The sequence below is a fragment of the Telopea speciosissima genome, chromosome 7 (assembly GCF_018873765.1).
Source record: "Telopea speciosissima isolate NSW1024214 ecotype Mountain lineage chromosome 7, Tspe_v1, whole genome shotgun sequence".
In the NCBI taxonomy this organism is placed as follows: Eukaryota; Viridiplantae; Streptophyta; class Magnoliopsida; order Proteales; family Proteaceae; genus Telopea; species Telopea speciosissima.
Genome location: NC_057922.1, coordinates 65,381,415 through 65,387,414, shown reverse-complemented (window position 1 = coordinate 65,387,414; position 6,000 = coordinate 65,381,415). Strand labels below are relative to the sequence as shown.

Sequence of the window (6,000 nt, the reverse complement as noted above, 5' to 3'; positions counted from 1 at the left end):
TGTCCCCCATTCTTTTTGTACGACTCCCCAAGGAAAGACTTATTGTTGTCTCCTCAGGTGTCCCTAATGTTTCTTTCTCTTCTTCACTACTTCTAGCTGATTTGTTTAGCCCTGGGCTTTTGTTCTTCCCCTTTGGGGCCCCTTGTTTTTCTTTTTTTCCTTGGTAATGAATTCTTTATTCACCCAAAAAAATAACACATATCGTGGAACTCTTCCAGTTCTGCAGATTCTCGTCTCCTCTTCTCTCTCGGCTTCTCTTCTTCTTCTTCTTCTTTTTTCTTCATTAGTTTACAACTCGTAAGCTGCTGCTGCAACTTGTCTTCTCCAAGGTGTCTTGTGTTTGATCAAGGTGTTGGATATGTGTCCATCAAGCCCGGTTCGACCTGGTCTATTATGTATTAAACATTTCATACATTTTTGTAATAACTCTAACAGTTTGGGCCTGAAACTTGGTAATCAGCCTATTTTAGGCTATTTAAACACAATGACACTATCAGATTTTACAAAAACAAAGTCCAAATAGGAGTTTCACTTCGAACCCTAGGTTGGTAAGCGACGACGTACTAATAGGCCCTATTCTACACATAATTTAGTAATTGAAAGCAATCAAATCATACAATTAATATAAAACAACTTAAATAAACACACAAATGTAAAAGTGTCTAAGGCATCAATCTTAACATATTACATATATCTCTATCATAAATTACCGTCGAAAATCCTCAAATTAGGTCAAATGCACACTTCTCTGTCGAGTTCACTGAGACAGTCGAGTTCTGGAGAGATCTTGACTGTCTCGGTCGAGATATGTACATTATAAAGGTAAGTTTGGTCCAAATCTTGGTCGAACCGAAATCTCAAACCGAGATCTCGACCGAGTTGGGGTAATATTTCATTTCGCCTAAAGTCTCGTCACGCTTTTTCAAAAAGAGAGATATTACCAAGATCTCGGCGAGTTCTTGAACTATGGCCATGTGTAATGACGTGATGTAGTGAAGTGTTATCTCCTGAATCTAGGGTAGGTCTTTGTCTTCTCTACCACAGCTTCTCCTAAAGACAGCTCCAGCGATGACACCCTCTTCTGAAGTCAAACCGTCCTCGTCTCCAGAATCTCGACTGCATCTTTATTTTCTCAGAACCATGTTCTCCTTCTTCGCTCTCTAGCACCTGAATCTTATCACTATTGTTGTGGTCTGTTGATTACAGCAAGCTGTGGTCTGTTTGAAGTGCATTAGTACTGTTGCACTTACCACTGCACCTTTGAATCTTCAACTCAGTGTTTCACCCCTATTACCGCGACCCGCAGCTTCTCCTAGAGACAGCTCCAGTGATTACACTCTGTTCTGAAATCCAACCATCCTCGTCTCCAGAATTTGGACTGCATCTTTATCTTCGCAGAACCATCTTCTCCTTCTTCGCTTGCTAGTGCCTACATCTTGCCACTGTTGTTGTGGTCTGTTGATTCCAGCAAGCCGTGGTTTGTTTGAAGTGCAATAGTACTGTTGCACTCACCACTGCACCTTTGAATCTTTAACTCAGTGTTTCACCCCTATTACTGCGACCTGCGCCTCTGTTCTGAAAACTAACCGTCCTTCGAGGTGCCCCGGTTTTTCGATTCGATAGGTCACAGTCTTCTTTTCGTCATTGACTACAACCGCACCTTATTCGCACCTTTGCAACCATCGCTCCATTATTGCTGCAAGCCTACAACTGAACTAAGGGAGAGTCATCAGAGAGAGAGAGAGATGACTTGCAGAGGGTTTCAGAGGATAAATCACTCCCATGTAACCAAAATGTTGAATTATTTATCCACCCGTGTCCCCCTTTGGATAGTCCGCCGTGTTATAGCTCCTGTATGATATACATATTGTTTCCTCCCTTTCCTACAAGGTCGGCCTTTTAGAGTAAACGGTTTCAACATGGTATCAGAGCAAGCAGGGGTCACGGTATCGAGTCCCTCTGGGCGCTGGCAGGTGTTGAATTATTTATCCACCCGTGTCCCCCTTTGGATAGTCCCCCGTGTTAGAGCTCCTGTATGATATACATATTGTTTCCTCCCTTTCCTACAGGGTTGGCCTATTAGAGTAAACAGTTTCAACATGGTATCAGAGTAGGCAGGGGTCACGGTATCGAGTCCCTCTGGGCGCGAGCAGGTGTTGAATTATTTATCCACCCGTGTCCCCCTTTGGATAGCCCGCCGTGTTAGAGCTCTTGTATGATATACATATTGTTTCCTCCCTTTTCTACAAGGTCGGCCTTTTAGAGTAAACGGTTTCAACACAAACATATACAACTTTTGAAATTCCATGGTAAATCTGTACAACTTCGGGGCCTAAAGTGATTGTGATGGTCATTTATGTTCATGATATTATTGTCTCTAGTTTGCAAGTTTTCCAGGAAAAGTTCCAAAGCCCTACCGATTTTGTGGGATTTTGGAAGGGGTGGGGTGGAAAATCACCAAGCCAACAGGGAACTTGATTTGCAGAGGGTTGTCGGAGGATAATCCCACGCCCATGTAACCAAACATATACAATTTTGAAATTCCATGGTAAATCCGCCTTTTCATTAAGATATCATGCCTATTAATAGCTTAGGCAAGCTTACAATGAAATAGAAACTTTCTAAAAGAAGAACTGATCTAAAATAGAAACTTTGCAAAATAGAAACTACCAAATCCTAACTAAAATAGAAAGTAACTAAACTTAACTACTTGGCTTTATAATTCAGCCACATGCAAATAACAAAATTAGAAACTAATAAATATAGTACTACTAAAATGATGCAATCATAAAGTAGAAACTAAAGTGCACCAATCCTACTTGACTGGTCAAAGGAGAATCTTCTCAAAATCCTGGGGCATATTTGGCTTACATTGTTCACGTGAACAGTGATGTGAACAGTGTTTCAGTCTTCAACTTGGGTCTTCTAGAAGGATCTCCATCAAGGCAATCTGGGTTGTGACATTGTTCAAGTAAACAGTGCCGTGAACAGTATTTTGGTCTTTTATCTTCTTCCTCTGGCCAGAATCTACATCAGATGGTCATTTATGTTCATGATATTATTGTCTCCAATAATGATTTGTCTGTGATTGAATAGGTTAAGTCTTACTTACAGTAGCACTTTCAGATGAAAGTTTTGAGAGTTCTTAAAAATTTTCATGGGATTGAGGTCATTTGTAGGAAGAAAGGACTTAGAGTCTCAGTAGAAGTATGTTCTTGACCTTCTGAGTGTGACAAGGATGTTAGTATGTAAGCCTATAAATACTCCTATGGATCTTCATGTAGAACTTGGAGCTTTTGTTGACGAGGAGGTTGCAAACAAACATCAGTATTGGAGATTAGTCGACAAACTCATATATCTTATGTTACCTGTTTTGATATATCTTTTGCTATTGGTATGATTAGTCAGTTTATGGATACACCTAAGCAGGCTTATTGAGAGGCAGCATGTTGTATCTTGAGGTATCTTAAGGGTGCTTCATGAAAAATTACTTATTTATCACTATCATGGTTACACCAATATTGTTGGTTTTTCTCATGCGGATTGGGCGGATGCTGATGGTGATCGGAGGTCTACTACAGGCTACTGTATGTTTGTTGGAAGTAATCTTGTTACATGGAGAAGTTAAAAAACATAGTACAGTTGCTCGGTCTAGTCCTGAAGTTGAGGACAGATGGCTAATACAAAAAAGGGCGTATCAAGTGCATGAGGCTCTTGCCACTGTGGGGTCTGGGGAGGGTCATAATCCTTACCCCTGCTTCGTGGAGAGACTGTTTCATACTGCAGCTGAATTGTTATGGCTTAAATCCTTTGTTCAAGAGTTTGGTTTTCTGGTCAGTAAGCCCATGGAACTAAAACTCGCGAGATCTCGCAATTATCTCACCTTTTCAAGACCTTCAGACGAGATGAAGGGCGAAATCTCTTTTTACCCCATCTCGGTCAAGATCTCGGTCAGGTCGAGATCTTGACCCAAACACCAGTATGAGTGCTAGATCTCGACCGAGAGACGAGATCTCGGTGGTTTTGGTCATCTCGGTGGGAAATCTTGGTATACAGACTCTTATTTATGCCAGAAACCAGGACAGACTCTTATTTATGCCAGAAACCAGGACAGACACTTATTTATGCCTACAAAGCTTTCCAACAAATCCAAGATTGCTTAAATCTGATTTATATTGAAGGAGTTATGTACTGGTCAAACTTAATTTGGTGTGCGTAGATGTTGTCAAAATCACTCTGAATGAAAATATTTTTTTGGGCATCAAAACAAGTGAGTATTTTACCACACCTTTGGTTTTTAGCAATGTTTTACCATATTAAGATTTATGAAATTTTCAGATTTGAAAAAAACCCCAGCTTTAAAAAGTTGAAAATTGCACCTACTACTGAAAATCCAGTTTTTGTTTTTGAACCTGGGGGTTGACTTTTTTTTTACCTTTTGGAATTTTATTTTTTAACTATTTTTATTGGATTCAAATAGGGGGGTATTTGCTTATTTATGGATAATATCTTAAGTAAATGAAATACAATTTCATTTACTTAAATGATATTAGGCATAAATAAGTATTTGTCCTGGTTTTTGGTATAAGTAAGTGTCTGTCCTGGTTTCCCACCAAGTGAAACTCCTATTTGAACTTTGATTTTTCAAAATCTGATAGTGTCATTATGTTTAACTGGGCCAAAATAGGCTGTATACCAACTTTCATGACCAAACTAAAAACCCAACTCGCTTTTTAGCCAAGTGGAAACTTGTACTCGAGACGAGTTCTCTAACCATGAGTAAGCCTATGGACATTTTCTGTCATAATCAAGCAACTATTTATATTGCTAGTAATCCAGTACTTCACGAGAGGACCAAACATATTGAAGATATCCATTCATGGTTATCAAGGCATCGCCTAGGCATCCAGGCGCCTTGGTTGCCTAGGCGGACGCCTTGGTCCGCCTTTTTGGTGTTGCCTTTCTTTTGGATCGTCTCCAACGCCTTGGTCCCCTTGCCGCCTTGATAACTATGATTGAAGTGGACTGTCATTTTGTTTGGGATGCAGTGATGAAGAAACCGATTTCTACTCTATTTGTCAGTTCTGGTGTTTAATTTGGAGACATGTTTTCCAAGGCCTTGTTTGGAAGCGCATTTCTCCAAGGATGTTCCAAGCTGGGCATGGGCAATATCAATGCTACAGCTTGAGGAGAAGTGTGAAGAAGTGTTACTGTCTGTAGGGATGTTTTGGTAATGTTATGTTATAATTCTGACCTTGTGTGTAAATTATACATAAGTTATAGACCTGCCCTTGTAATTTATTATCAATATAGTATCTCCCTTACCCACAGTTTGTGTTCTGTTTTCTCTCAAACCATGGGGTTGTTTCTCTGCTTTCGCTTCTCTTTCTCCTCTTCGATCCTGACCTTCTCTGCTCTCTTTCTTCATGAACAGGTATGAAATTAAGTTCCAATACTGTCACAAAGATGGCGTTTTAGTTTCATTAAACAAAAATTGGATAACTAGAATTGATTGAATATCCAAAAACCCCTCCCAAAATGTATAATATACATGAAGGTATATCTGTCAACAAAAAGACTTACTATAATATCAATCAAGTAGCAATCCTATTTGGCTATGTTATACTCCATTTTTCAGATTTCTGTTGTGCTGGACATCCATCTGTGCATCCGCGTTAGCTACCGGCCTTTCTGTTCTCTATATAAGCCTAAACAATTCTTGTGGCTGCACTGTGTTAGACACCCTATATTCATTTTGGATACTGAGACCTGTGGATGTTTCCTCTTTACCTTGGTCCAAAGCCTCTGCAAGAATTATGCGTACATTTATATTGGTTTCTCTCTTTATTTATCTGTCACAGGCACAGCAAGCACTATCACCTTGCTTATTATACGATGTATAGCTTAAGTTCCTTGTCAAATTTCATATCGCCTCTAATATATATATATACACCACAATCAAATCAGTTGGCCTTTTTATACACATGTCGAGCTAGGCCA

General features: G+C 39.7%; 1 protein-coding gene across 1 annotated transcript in view; it reads left to right on the top strand.

Annotated features, from left to right (window-relative positions):
* LOC122667905 (ATP-dependent DNA helicase Q-like 3) overlaps window positions 1-6,000 on the top strand; it is a 98,853-nt gene that overhangs the window by 91,283 nt on the left and 1,570 nt on the right. The window lies entirely within an intron of this gene.